This window comes from Lissotriton helveticus, chromosome 9, assembly GCF_964261635.1.
Source record: "Lissotriton helveticus chromosome 9, aLisHel1.1, whole genome shotgun sequence".
NCBI classification, from domain to species: Eukaryota; Metazoa; Chordata; class Amphibia; order Caudata; family Salamandridae; genus Lissotriton; species Lissotriton helveticus.
This window is the reverse complement of record NC_136070.1, coordinates 1,079,112,282-1,079,128,025: the sequence shown is the minus strand read 5'-3', so window position 1 is coordinate 1,079,128,025 and position 15,744 is coordinate 1,079,112,282. Positions and strand designations below refer to the sequence as shown.

The 15,744-nt window shown below is 45.1% G+C and overlaps 1 protein-coding gene across 3 annotated transcripts in view; it reads right to left on the bottom strand.

Annotated features, from left to right (window-relative positions):
- FRMD4B (FERM domain containing 4B) overlaps nucleotides 1-15,744 on the bottom strand; it is a 596,661-nt gene that overhangs the window by 333,201 nt on the left and 247,716 nt on the right. The window lies entirely within an intron of this gene.

Below are 15,744 nucleotides of genomic sequence, written 5' to 3'. Positions count from 1 at the left end.
TCAACCAGTATAGTTTACCAGTATATTTTGGGTGCGTGATAAGCAAAACAGGGATCACCTAGTCGATCTCACAAGACTCAATTATCCACCTACCTATTGGTATTTGTAATTACTCTCAGCCCTACTCTTACTCTTGCAGTCCTATGTCCCCTACTCTTCCATAATAAGGGAAGGAAGAGGAGAATTCTACCATATAGGGTTTGCTGAGTGAACTTATTTTTCTCCTTTTACAAGTGGGTTTCCTCACTCCCAGCAAGGGATAACTTCAAAGAGTAAGAACTGTGGCGAGAAAGAAAGAAGAGTTGGTAATGAATTACACGTCTCACCTCCTTCTGCTCAAACCAACATTCATTTAGAGCAGAGATGAAAGACTCTATAAATTATGCCAAACCGGTTAGCATTCTACTTTCTTTAATAAAGCCAACAAAAACATAGCTCAGACATGCAGAGCAAACCCTTAGGGTTTTAAATGTCAACAACATGTGAGTAAATCATCAGGGAGCATACCTGCAAGAGAACATTTAAAGCAATTAAAAAAGAGGCCAGTTAAATCTTGCTTACATTAAGACAGTGCACGATTGGTCTACATTTATTTAGGAAAAAGGTATGAAAAGCGCATGCTGAAATCGCCTGTAATGCTACCTCAACTTTAAGTAGATTTACCTTGCAAATTACGGCATTGATCTTAATTGCGAGGATGTAATAGTCGACTTATTGTTGATATACTCACACATCATATTTTTGGGCTTCTAGGGCTTCAAACACAATTTCCAGCCCTGACCCACTGGGAGAGAACCCTTTAGTTTATCCTGTCACATTGCAAGAGCGGATGCATCTGTCACTGTATACCCTGATCACTGGGTTCAGTATTTCCGCTTATATGTATCTTTGCTATATTATGTGTGCTTGGTCCTTTCACTTCGAGTCCAATATTTCACAACTGCCCCTGCAAGTACTATGTGAAACGATGAATCCGATCTGCCTTCGTTGGGAATACAAGGTGATGGAAATACCACTAGGGGCTCATCACGAATTGCCCAGAAAGTGCTTGAGGACACTCCACGGACAAAAAAACGATCAGGACATAATGTAAGAATGTAATAAAAAAAACAGCCTGACAGTGCATGGAAAAATAGTGATCCCTCCGGGACGCCTCAATTGAAACATGTGCGAGAAGTCCGGAGAAGTGTCACTGACCCAATCAGCATTGATATTTCATAGCTAATGTAGCTCCTGCTTTGTGCTTTGTTACTGAGTCCAGCCTTGAAATGGAGTTTCTAAACTAATGGGCCTATTCAGAAAAAAGTGGGAAATCAACACTCGGAAATGTAAATATGTAACCAAATGCAGATTGTCTACTTTTTGGACAGCCCAAACTTCTATAGGTGTATACAAGGAAACCTGAGCCTAGTGCAGCTTCCCATGCAGATTTGTATAGAAATCATGTGATTATTTCTATTAATCAATTCCCTCTGTATAGAGTTCTCCCTGATGAAGAACTCCATATAAGGATAATGGATTCCCCTGTTCAAATGCATCATTTTTTGTCCCCCTCCTTTTACGCTCACCCAATTTGTGAGTGATTCATTTAAATTTCCAACCCTGAAATGCTATTTACGCTGGCAGTATACTATCTTTATGATACAACTCTTTCCTAGCTGGAAATGGGAATGATAGTAAATCCCCAAATATGTAATTGTTTGTGGGTGTTCATGATCTGTCAAGCTAGCCATGTTATAGAACACCCAGAAACGCCCTCAGTCCCACCCGAGTTGGATTTATGGATGCGGACATCTCCAAAACTGAGAGATCTCCGCACTGATAAAAAGTTTTATATCGGTCAGGAATCCCTTTGTGAATTCAAGGCAGGCATGAAAACATTCGAACTCTTGTTAAAAAAATTATGGCCCAATTTCATCAAATTCACAGGAGCAACTAAAGTGTGATTAATGAGCTTTAGACCCCACCGGAGATATCACATAACATATATCACATGGCCTTTGACTCTGAAAGCAGTTGTCTCACACATCCTTCATTTACCCTGGTGGAAAGAGGATCAAACATTCTACCAGAAGTGTAAATGCAATAAATAACATGACAATCTTACAGAAGCAATTAGAAAGTAAGTATAGTGGATTATGAGTAGGTCTTCGGGGTCACTGCTATACCCTTTGGTGAATACAGTGACATCATAAGGGTTTTGGGGGCCCTGGGCCAAACATATATTGGTGGCCCCTGTTCGGAACAGCTTGAAATGAATTTATGATCCAGTTTCAGCTCTTTCATGCCCTCTTTGACCAGATTTCTGATAGTGCACAGGCACATACGTCGGAATTCTAAATGCGTTTACATCTAATATTCAGAGATCGTATTTTCAGTAGAAGCTCACTAATTTACTGCAAAAAATCTCTGTAACACCTACCCATTTCTAATATGTGAGGTACTGCTTTGGCATAAAATTACTTTTTTTATGGATGTTGCATGAAATATAAACAAAATATTTATCTGCAAAATTTCTGTAACAGGCTCACACATTACCCACATTAAAATAAATGAAAGGAAATAAACCTGTATTTAAAACAATCTGTTTAACAATTATTCAAGGTCATCAGTTCTAGGCTCTCTGCTTAACAGAGCTGGCTCTATACGGCGGGCCCTGAAAGGCCGGGGCCCTGGGCCAAAGCCCACTTTGCCCATGCCTTTAATCGTCTCTGGGTGAATAGCAACCAATACCTCTACCGTCAGTTACTCTTTCACAGGTTATGCCTGCATTGAGTTCCTTGCTAGTCTTGTATGAGGGACAATGCCAATGTCTCCATTTCAATGCGTGCTAGAGACTCCCTTGAAAACGGAGCATCATAGAGCCGCAGAGGATGGAAAGCAAAAATAAAGTTATCATTTGAAACCACTCTCAGGGCATAAAGGATGCCCATGAGGCAGTCTGTTGTGGTTAAGACTGACAGATACATTACCAGAATTAGCTTGTGCCAATCTCTCTGTGTGTCAAGGCTGGACATTCATATCTCGTCTTGCACCATCCCTTATAAACTATTTATTATATTTCTAAAAACAAACTGGAAACAGTATCTTAGTTTCAGAGTGACACTTCAGTCTAGCCCATGACAAAGCACATGTGCTTTTGTGAGATAACTTTAAAAGCCCATGTCAAATTTTATCTTCTAAAACCACTTTCACAGTTTGGGAAGTATTGCTCAAACAATACAGTAAACAACTTAAAATAAAATAAAAGCTAGTTTGAAACTATTCAGTGTCTGCAGCAAAAAAGAATTCTATTATTCCATTTCTGCTTCTTTAATAATGGTATGGATAATATAGAAACTATGAATAATTGATAAACAAACGCTTTACTTATAAAAAATATTCACTTTGATCTTCAATTGTTCTTTGGCCCATATAGATGAGCAGATATACCAGAATTAAACTGCTCCACTTTTTTCAAAGATTATATTTCGACACATATCTTTGAAATATTTGGAAACAAACTGTGCAGCCTGGCAATAATTGCTTTTCCATGGTTCAGTTCATAGGTTTACTTAGACTTGATTTCTTCTAAGATAGGCGTAGGAGGAAAATATATGTCACAGTAAGAATAGGGGAGAACATGTGGACACATAGAATATGAGTTATCAATCATAATGTCAATTTATGTTTTAGCTTCACTTACATCTTTCAAAACCCTAGACAGAGGAGTAAGAACACCCTTCAAGCAGTATCATATCTTTCCAAAGGTCTTTGCTAGCAAACCATGATTGTTCTCACTACGGTCCTGTGATACCACTTGCTTCCACTGGCAATCAACTCTGGAGCCTCACCTTCTTTTTTTTAAACAGACTTTTATTGATTTTGAACAAAGCCCGCAGGGGGGACCGGGGACACCCTCCCTTAGGGGATCAAGCTACAATCAAGACAATAACAGAGTCCTATCTCCAACTAACCCCCATCCCCTCTCACCCTTTCCACCCCCCAGGCGCGTCACTGAATCTAGGTAGCAAAAAGGCCAACGGGCCAAAGCACGCTGTTAGCCAACATGTTTAAATAGGCATGGCTACGGCTATGGTGTGCCAACCAGGGCCGGACTGAGAACCAAAACCGGCCCTGGCAAAGTGCTCGGCCGGCCCCCTGGGGGTGCCGCCGAGCTCTTTGGCGGGGCCGGTTTTCGGCCGATTTTGTTACAGGGCCGATTTTGCAGCTATGCTGCAAAACGGCCCTGTAACAAAAACGGCCCCTAGGGGCCCAAAACCGGCCCCCACCCGTGCGGCGCACCGGGGGATTGCCCGGTGCCCGCTATGGCCAGTCCGGGCCTGGTGCCAACTATATTGTCTAGAGCCAACCCAGTTCCCGAGGTTGCAGAACATGAGGATCAGTTGGCTATTAGCATGCTAGACTGTAGCCTCTCCGGAGGCCTCTGTAAGGGCGCTTGAACAGTCTCCTCGGGGGATTTGAGTGCAACGACCAGCGCTTCCCATGCTCTCACCCCATCGAGGGCCTTATCACTCCCAATTCGCTTCGCTATTTGTAACCTGATCACTCCCTCGCATTCAGCCCACTTTGTGAATTCTGCTTTCCATTTTGCTATGCTGGAACCTTGTTTCGCCTTCCAATGTGTAGTGATGTTCCGTTTGACCAGTAGAAGGCCCAGCTCTATAAATTTACTAGTAATTTTATTCTTGGACATGTGTGGGAACCAGTGTAAGATGCAGTGCGCCATGGTCGGTTCAATCTCTCTGTCAGTGAGGTCTGAAAGGACTGTCGTTACCTCCTCCCAAAAGCTCACAAGGTCTCTGAGGCGCAGCTTGACGCTCTCGGCAGAGAAAGATAGCGGATTCTCATGTTGGCATGCCGATACTGCTTGTGGGTACTCAATGGACGGGCTGTTACTTCTGGGGAGGGAGACAACTGATCTGCATTTCTGGGCTTTCTGTCTCTGTATTGGTACAGGCCAGCTGTAAAACAATATACGGGAATGCCACCCCGAGCAACTGTTTGTGGTTACTCATTTAAACATGTTATCCAAGTCCATCTTTTTTTACTGTCTAAGGCTCTCGTTACAAGATTACTGGATTTTGGTTGTGGGGATACCACAGGCCATGTTGTCTGATTTCCGCTGTTATCCCCATACCAAACTCCTGCACTTATGCGTTTTGCCCATGGAATGAGGAAGAGCCACACAAATCCAGGAACATTGGATACAATTTTATGCATTTTGACTTTAGTCCAAGGACAAATCTGCCGGCATTTTCTGCCTGCTCAAAGCAAATGGAGGATTTCAGCGGGAGGGGTCAGGAGACATGAGGTCAAGGCAGGCCAGGCTGTCCTAGAGCCCACAGAGCATTTTCCATGTCCCTGCAGCAGCTTCACTGGGTGCACACCTGCAGCTAGTGAAACAAGGGACCAGGTAAGGTCAGGCTGTTTTAGAGTCCACAGAACAGGTTCCTGTCCCTGCAGCAGTTTCACTTGGTGCACATCTGCATCCAGTGAAACCAGCCCTGGCGTCTTCAGACCTATTATTGTCATGTCCAGAGTTTCTTGTAATGGCCTTAGGCTTTATCCACCCAGAGATAAGGCTTCAGGTGAGATATCCACTGGTATTTATGGCCTACGTGTGCTGCAGTGAATGGCACACTTATGTCCTGACCTGCGTTCTGAGGTCATTGTGCAATATGAGTTCAATCAGCACATTTTTATGAGGCCCAATAAGGCTGAAGTATGCATAGGGTTGCCATTGTTCCTGTTAAGTCTAGCATTTGGGGCTGTTCAGACTTTATTTGGGTGAGGCCAAGACTGATCTGCAAATAGAGGTTTCTGTAATGCTCAAAAGAGCAGACAATTTAGTAGCATGGAAGGCTGCCTATTGTTATTAATACTGGTGATAACTGACTCATGCATTTCAAACCTCCACTCTCTTACTATCTTGTATTAACCAATTTCACATGACTTTGTATTTATTCTTGATTCACCTACAATCTGGCTGCATACGAGTAGGCACTCTTTCCTGATGATTGTTGCTTTGGGAGTCAATTTAAATTAAGACTTATGAAGGGAATGTGAGTCTATGGGCCTGATTACAAGTTTAGGTGTTATTTATTGCGTCTAATAAATAATGATACCACGGGTGTGCTATTTATCAGGTGCAATAAATAACACCTATTATGAGTTTATACGGAAAAAACGTGCAGATTTTGTTTATGCACCAAAATCTGCACAATACGGTAAATACCATGTCTTTTCCCCTGTTACATTTCGGCAGGTTTGACCTGCTGAAAATTAACAAAGGTTGAGTTATTTAGCACATCCAATAAATATCAGATGCATGAAATACCTTCAAACTTGTTATTCCAACTCATGCGTAAACAGGGTTTAACGCATAGGTGAGAATATTATGAACTCGTAATCAGGCCATCTGTGGTTTTAAATGATAGAAAGAATGCTACCTGTGTAACCTTACAGTATTTTAATAAATGATAAACCATGGTGGGACAAAACAGAAGTATTAGAATACTGACAATGCTGTCCACTCTCCTTACACTTGGATCAAGAATGCCTATCTTGACCAATCTCTCAACCACTTCCTTGAGCTGAATTCTTGAACGTTACTAACAACAGGCCAGGAACTGATTCTCACAGGCCGAGATTTGTCCACAGTCTCAGCTCTGAGACAATCATGGTCACTAATCAGCCTCCTTCAAGCGAGGTCACCCCTTCTCCTTACACATCAGCCTCACAGTTGGTGACCGTAGTGATCACCTCAACCCTGCTCGGCTCGACCCACCGAGAGCACATGATGCCTGTCGCTGATGCGCCTTGTAGACCTCCTTCTATCATCGCATCAAGCAGTCCCTCTCCTAGCTCCATTTCGCCAGTACTTTTCCCACACAACCCAGGAACGCACACGGACCCTCCATACCAAGGCCACACTACACTCCCATTTATAATGATGAACCATCTTCCCATACAGAATGCACAAAGTAGAACATGCCCTGCAGACCAAATTGGAATACATTTTGGATTACCCAGCTATAATCAAGGGATTAAATATAGCAAATACGAACATCAGACAAACCTCACTAGCGGTCCAAGAGATTAGGTCATACACACACAACGCATTAATCCCCAAGGTTAACAACCTCCCTCATTCAATCACAAGCTATGCCACCCACCCCTGGACATCCACTCTGCAGCCCAAGCAAGTGCATAACCATCTGTCCATGTCAGACATCGAAGCCTTGCTGCTATGTTACAAGGATTCCACAATGCCACCCCCACCGCCGATCTAGAACATACTGACCATCAACAACTAGAAAAGACAATGGCCAAAGGATAAAAGTCAGAATACAAACCATGGGAACCTAATCGAGATCCCGCTAACCCCAAATCTTAATCCCTCGTGCCGATCAAAACTGACCCTAAAATGCATGCTTCTAAACTGTAGATCAACAATTGCACACGCCCATCTGCAAAACTATACTCCATCAAGAACTGGACATGGTATTCCTGACAGAAATCTGGCTAACCAGTGGTCCACACTCATGCTTGAAATCATCGTGCCTTCACACTACACCATTCAATACCTTGACTGAGAGAAGCCACAGGGATGAGGGGATAGATATCAGTCATGATAAATCACAACAAGTCTAGACAGTCTCACATCCTATGAATACATGCGCACATAAATCTTCACAGCAAAGAAAACCTAAGACAAAGTACACTTCATATATCACCCTCCAGGAGACAACCACCTGTTCATTGAACATATAATAGAAACTATCACAATACACTCTATACTACACCCCAATGCCATTTTTTCCTGAGACTTCAACCTTTACTGGAACGAAGAAGAAGATAAGAAGGTATCCACTCTAAAGCAATTACCCTCTGATCATAACTTGACCCAATCATGCTTAAGCCCAACTCATAAACGCTCAACCTTATCATATCCAGAGATGGAGGGTTGACAGTTGACTCGATTACACCCAATTACTGGACTGATCCTCACTCTATCATTTTCCACCTAAATACACACACCAACAGACCTAAAGGGCAAGAAATCAAACAGGAACACTGGGTTAACTGACAACAAAAACTTACACAGGGTCAAACTGATCGCACTCTGCAAGAAAAACCTCTCTCCCCCAGCAGGAAGTCCGAATGTTCTCGAACTAACCGCGCACTAGAATCAAACATTATCAAACATGTTGAAGTCAGTAGCCCCTCTGAGCCTCAAAAGACCAAAAAACAAACCCTCCAACCCTTGGTACAATGAAAGTCTAAACAAGGAAAGGAGGCATCTTAGACACGCAGAATGAAGGTGGAGACAGGAATCCTCGACATTGCTCCTAATAAATTTACGTGAACAAAGGAACAAGTGCAAAAAACACATCTGGAACACAAAAGCATCATACTTCATATCTCAACTCAACAATGCAAGGAATCGCCCAAGACTATTGTTTGAAATTGTCAACTAACAAACTGGGGCATACAATGTAACCAAGATCAACAATAACTCAGTGGAAAACTGTGACGCTATCTCTTCATTTTTCAAAGGAAAAATCTTAGAAATCAAAAAAGAAATTGTATCTGACAAAAAAAGGCTAAGAGCAATTGTAGAAAATGAACACAATTCCAACATGATATACCCATACCCAGTGGAGGAACAGGCGAAGACTCACTTCAAATCATTTACTGAGGAAGAGGTCCACAAGGCCTTACTATCCATGAAACCAACTTCACATTTCAACGACCCCATCCCCACCACAATACTACAGGAGCTTAGTCACCTCTTCTCACCATACTGACAAAGATAGTAAATTAATCGCTAAAGCAAGGCATTATCCCTGATTGCCTGAAGGCTGGACAAGTGACACCCCTCCTAAAACAAGTAGGAGCAGGCCATACAACCCTAAGCAACTTTCATCCAGTATCAAATATTCGCTTCTGGCCAAATTGCTAGACAAATGTGACACAACCAATTGAGTCAGTACATTGATGAATTTGACTTATTTGACAAATTCCATTCAGGATTTAGATCTGGACACAGTACAGAATTGGCCATTGTTCACATAGTGGATGGTACCCTCATGGTGCTAGACAACAACGACTCCTGCCTACTCATCCTACTTGGCCTGTCATCAGTTTTTGACATGGTCAATCACAACAAACTACTTAAACTGCTTGAAAACAGAAAGAAGCTGTCTGGGAAAGTACTCTCGTGGTTAGCATACTTCCTGCTGAACCGCTCACAATGAATCAAACTTGGAAACTCATTCTCAGGTATCACACCAGTAAGATGAGGAGTCCACAATGGTCGACCATTTCCCCACACTCTTTGACCTATATGTGGAGCCACTAACGGAAATCCACAAACAATCACACTTATCATATGTATGCAGATGACACACAAGTATACTTAAAGATATACTCTCTGGAGAATATCATCCAACTAAGTAAAACACTGGTCAAAACCAAGTCTTGGCTAGCTTAAAACAACCTCAAGCTGAACTTGCTAAAAACTTCTCTACCCTCAGAACAGCTTCACACACATTCAAGAGTGGCTCAATCACCTCGAAGCCCTCAATTGCAACTCTACCATTATTGATTCCACTAAATCCTTTCGATTAACACTGGACAAGAATTTGAACACTAGAGCACATATTAGTGCAACCACGTGCAGCGCATCATGTCAACTCAAACTACTAAAGAAAGTGAAATGGTTTCTGCCACCTCCAGAATTCAAACAAGCAGTACAATCATTAGTGGTCTCAAGACTAGAATATGTTTCTGCAACCCTTTCAGGTCATCCCAAATCGAGAACGACTCCCTTCAAAGTGACCCTCAATGCAGCAGCTAGACGTAACAGGCCCTAGACGCTTTGACCACATTACCCTGTCACTGAGGTCTCTAAACTGGCTACCTCTCGAGGCCAGAAGTCAACTGAAAGTTACATGGCTCACGCATAAAGCCTTACATTGTAACGAACCAAGGTACCTGATAGAAAAGATTTGATTCTGTGGAGGCAGCTGCTCACTCAGAAGCTCAAACTCTCTCAGGCAAGAACCCCCCCCCCCCCCAGATTAAGAAAATAAACAACCTACCCACGCTGCTTTTCCTAATCAGCATCAAAGATTTGGAACTCCCTACCACCCAGTGTTTGGTCTAACCCATTGACAAACTTCTTTAAAAAAGAAGTGAATAAGATCCTAATGAACAGATTCCTCGCTGAAAAGTCACGATGAGCCTGTCCCCTGGGAGCATTAGCCGCTAAAATGCCTATAATATCAATACAGCCCTGAAGCACATCACTCCCAGTGGAAACCACACAAACGTTGTGTCCCGTGTCGCTGAGAAAAAAAAAATACCTGTGGCCGCGTTGCTACACCTGCCTAACCTCCATTACAGGAAGCACCCGGGTTCCCCTAAGCCACGCACAGTGCTGCAATGCAGCGTTGTGATTGGCTCCCCTAGGCCAATCACAGTGCTGCAATGCAGCCTTGTGATTGGTCTGAGCGCCGTAGTTGGGCGCTCAGATGGGGACAGGGAACCTGTGCATGTTCCTCACCAGGCTGTGCATTACAGCCTGGTGGGAAATATGCAAAGTGTACATGCCGGTTTGGCTGGCCAAACAGTCACCCGCCCTTAGGGAGTGAAAACAACTCCTACCCCTGGTCCCGCCCAGGCCAGCCCCTCCCTGCACCTAGAAATGTAAAAATAAAATGATTATAACGTTCAGTTATTATCATTTTATATTTCCTCTGCACTGCTCTCAAAACAGTGGCTCTCCTCTCTTCTTTTCACACAGTGCAGCATTTGCGGCTGTTGCTCTGTGCTGTGTGAATAAGTGTTAAATCTGCCCCTTAGCCTTCTTGGAGTTTGCTCATCATTGGAGGAAACTAATGATATCCAGATGTGAACTCTAGGCGGGCATTTTTTTAGTATTGCCTGAAAATATGCTTTTCCTATTTCTGGGTAAAGACGGTGCGGTGCGGTGGAGAGTAATTTGTACTGTGTTCCAGACTTACCCTCCACAGACTATAAGAGAGTAGTAGAACGTCTGGTGCCCGCCAAGGCAAAAGGTAGTTTTGGTCCGTATTTTGAATAGCTTGAATGGACATCTTTGAAAGTCAGACAAACTACCAATGAAACAGACGCAGCTGTCAAGAAGATCGAGCTCAGGGTTGTTGGCCTAGGTTGATGCAGTCCGGGCAAGGAGCGAAACCAGGCAGTCCCCAGCAATAGCAGTAAGACTTTGCTCCACTTCAGGGTTTCCTCCAAGGACCCTTCTTTGAAATACCGCCATACTGTCAATTACGCATAGAAAACTAAATAAAAAAAAATAGAAAAGGAGGCTCACGGTGCAAAAAGAGTTTACATTTGTGATTAGAATCACTTTTTAAAAATCTTACAGGCAGATTCATCAACCAAAATTGCGATCGCAATAGCTGCGAATTAGCAATTGCGATCGCAATTCAAAGAACCGCAATTCATGAAATTAAATCAGACCAATTTGCGAAATCGCAAAAAATATTTTGCGAATTCGCAATAAAAATTGCAGAATCTAGGTGGAACCCCCTTAGCGATTCGGAATTAGCGAGACTCCAATGATTCTGCGAATACTATTGCGAAATCGCAAAAATAATCGCTAATCCAATTCATTAAAAATCGCATTTTGCGAAAAACGTTAAAATTGCTATTTGCGAGGCGCAATTTAAGGAGAACCCAAACCAGGTGGTAACCATGAAGTAAAAAGAAAAAACACAAACTAGCCACAGGTGTGTGCCTAACCAAACACACTTAAGGAGACACAGTAGGAAGATGAGGACATACACAATGCCAGGACTCTACATGGTGGTCAGGCGGCGAAGGCTCCAAGCTGCAGCAAGGAACAGATGCAGGATCCAGGGAGCGAATTTTCCGCCAGCGGGTCACACTACTGGGCCAAACTGAGGAGGAAATCTACTCGAAGTACCGGCTGAATGGGGAAATGATTACAAAGCTCATCCAGGACCTTGACCCCCTGATGCAGCATCCAACAAGGAGGACCAATGCCGTGCCCACCCATGTGCAGGTCTTGTGCAGCCTGCATCTCCTGGCTTCCGGAAGCTTCCAGGGGATAGTTTCCGTTGCAGGGGGGATCTCCCAGAGCACCATGTCCCGCTGCCTGAGGAGTTTCCTGGATGCCATGTTGAGCCGCCTACACCATTACATTAAATTCCCAAGCACCCAACAGGACTTGAATCAAACCAAGCTAGAATTTTACAACGTAGCACAATTCCCACATGTAATTGGATGCATAGACTGTACCCACATCCACATCTGCCCACCCGCAGGGACAGAATACATGTACAGGAACCGCAAGTCCTACCACTCCCTGAACATCCAGATGGTGTGCAACGCAAATACAATCATCACTGACATAGTGGCACAATACCCAGGGAGCACGCATGACTCCTTCATATTCCGGCACTGCGGCTTGCACACACGACTGGCCAGGGGAGACTATGGCGAAGGACACCTTCTAGGTAAGTACACGTGCCTGCAAACAGTACATCGAGACCATGTAGATGCGCATGACAGGCCCTCACACTCTGCTCCTTTCATTCAGGTGACAGCGCCTATGGCCTCCGTGAGTACCTCCTCACCCCATACCTCAAGCCTGCCACACCACAGCAACGGCGTTACAATGCTGCTCAGATTCGCACTCTGAATTGCATTGAGCGGACATTTGGACTTTTAAAGAGCAGATTCCGCATCCTACACAAGGCTGGTGGGGCCCTCAAATACCAGCCTGAGGTCTGCTGCCGCATCGTGGCCGTATGTGCAATACTCCACAACATTGCTACCAAGCGGAGGATACCTGTGGACATCTATGGTAGTGAGTCGGAAGGGGACAACCGCCAACCTGCAAACGTGCATCATGCACGCGGGGAGAATCCTGCTGAAGGACACAGGCGCAACAACCACATCACAATGAACTGTTTCTAGTGCACCCATTCCCCTCACACAACACTGCACTCATGCATGACAAATGTAATAATGACATGAGTCGGATTTACGTGAGACCATAAAATCTTATTGTTAAATCACAATAATGTGGCCTTTGTTGTCCATGATTGCACATGAGAACAGTATTGCGTCATACGTCCCCATGCAGGGGTGGAGGGCTTGCTCCTAGAATCTGCATGGCCCTGCAGGCGGAGTGAAAAGTGTCACTGGCGCCTCCGTCCGGACGCACCCAGTCGCCTCTCCGTGTCCTCAGTAACAGTGTTGGCCCGTGATGCTGCAGTGGGCCTGCTGCTGCGGCGCCGTTCAGTCACCAGCGGCAAGGACATGCTGCTGTGGCTTGAAGTGCCCTCGCTGGCATCATCAGCCACCCCTGGTTCACCATGGCCAGTCGGCTGCAGACAGTGCACTGCTGCTGTCACCTGTTCCAGTGCCCTGGCAACGTCCTGGCAACACTGGACCATCTGCACCTGCATTGCAAGGGACCGGCGGGAAAGTTGCGAGGTGGCATTGGCAATGATGTGATTTGACCTGGTGTAGTCTGACAGGCGGGTCATCAGCTGGCGGTGGCGGCGGCGGGTGATATCCTGCTGGGATACCAGGATCTGGCTGTTCTCACGAACTGCTGTGGTCATGCCCTGCATGCATTCCGTGAGCTGTCCAACATTTTGGGCGGTCTTATGCAGCTGCAGGTGTATGGCTGCCAGATGACGCGCCTGCTTTTGATGTACCGCAAGCATGCGGCGTTCAATGGCCAGCCCAGGGTCCCGTACATGGACAGCCCTGCCCGCGCGTCTTGAGGCGTCACGCTGCTGGCGCGTCAGTCCGCTGGACTGAGATCTTACTGCGGCAGGGCGCATTGTCTGCCTCCTGGCTGCTGGTGGTGTGGGCTGTACCACTGTAGTGGGTGTCAGTTGGGGTGCTTGCTGGGCACCTGTGGCTGCAGGGGTGGCCCTGTCCACATGGGGTGGTGGTGGTACTGCTGCAGGTGGCTGCGATGGTCCTGGTCGTGGTGCAGGTTGGCCCTCACCCTCGGTGTCCTCCGGGATCTCCTCTATTTGTAGGGCCTCACTGTCCGAGCTGGGTTGGTCAGATGCACCTGTGATGTAAATGGGTGCATGATTAATGATATGTATCTTGCACATGAGATGTTGCTACATGCATGCAGGCTTGCTTTCCCTGACTGGCTTTTGGAATTACTTTGAATTGACAGGTCTGGCTGTGTTGGGCTATCTGGAAATTTTGCTTACACTACAACTACCACAATGCAATATGGCATTTCAGGTGGGCATGGCCTGCATTACTGGGGTTGTCAAATAGCTAGCTCAGGAGTCATGGGCATTGTTAGGGGACGGGGTCGCAGTCGCATTGGAACTTATCTTGGGAATGTTGGGTGAGTCGGGAAGAGTCAAACTGGGTGACCCTCACGCAGGCTTCAGGAGTCAGGGTGTCCTCCACAAGGTCTTCCAGTGGAGTGTTGGGTGTGGCAGTGGGCTCCCCTCCACCGGTGGCAAGTCACTCCCCCAGCCTCTCCGCGATTCGCTCTTTGGCACGCCCTCTGAGGTCGTACCACCTCTTTTTTAAATTGTCTATTGACCGCTGGGTCACCCCGACAGAATTGAACTTGGCGCGGATGCGCAGACAGATGCGGCGCTTGTCAGCCTCAGGGACCCTCAGGAAGTCCTTGCCAAAAAGGCGAGCATGGTCCTTACAAACTCCCTCAATGAGGAACTCAAGTTCTTGCTCCGAGAACTTTATCTTTCTCTTCCTCCCTGGGGCACTGCTCCCTTCTGCTTCCTGGGACATTTTGAAGTTGGTTAATGTCCTGCTGTGGTGCTGCAAGTTGACTGTAGTGGAGCTCTTCACAGTACTGCTTCCACTCTCAGGCTCAGTGATCTGAATGAGGGAGGGAACAGCCTACTTCCTGGTTGTGATGTCATCAATGGGCTCGAAATGCGACTTCCCTTTTTTGCAATCTCGCAGTTAGCGAGATCGCAAATTGCGATTTCGGTAATTGCGAGATCGCAATTTGAACATGGAAAAAGGCCGATTCTGTGATTTTTATGTGATTGTGGCAAAATCGCATTCGGCAATTGCGGCCGATTGCGATTCGCTTTTTTTAATCGCATTTCTTCATGAATGCCATTCTGCGAATTCTAAATTGCGATTCGGTAATTATCGCAATTTGGAATTCGCAGAATGTAGCCTTGATGAATCTGGGGGTTAGTTGTTTCATAGAGAGGAAATCAAGGTCCAAGGAGAGGTTTAGAGCTTTACAACCAGGTAAGCAACCAAGCCACTAGATCAAATCGCTCTTTCATGATGATTTGGTTAAACATAACTCACTTCTTCAATGAATGTCTTTGGCATGGAAGCCAACTAATGTTAACTAGATGTGACAATTATAACATTTAAATAAAAAAGACATTAAAAATAATTTTTAACGCAATGTTTTTAATGTACAAATGTGTAAGGCGTGAAGAAGTCAGCTAGTGCCGAGTAGTTTAGTAGCTGTTCTGAGCCATGAACTAGATTTTTTTCATATTCTAAGGCACGTGCTTCACTCTACTACTGAAACCAGTGTTGGGAGAGGGAGAGGTGAGCATGATGTCACGGAAGCCTCCTCATTCTGGGTGCGTCTCTTCGCGTTGCTATGGAGCCAGTACGTGCTCTGTAAAAATGTCAATGTTTACTTTAGCTCATGCTGAAATATTTGTCTAGGGTTGTAAA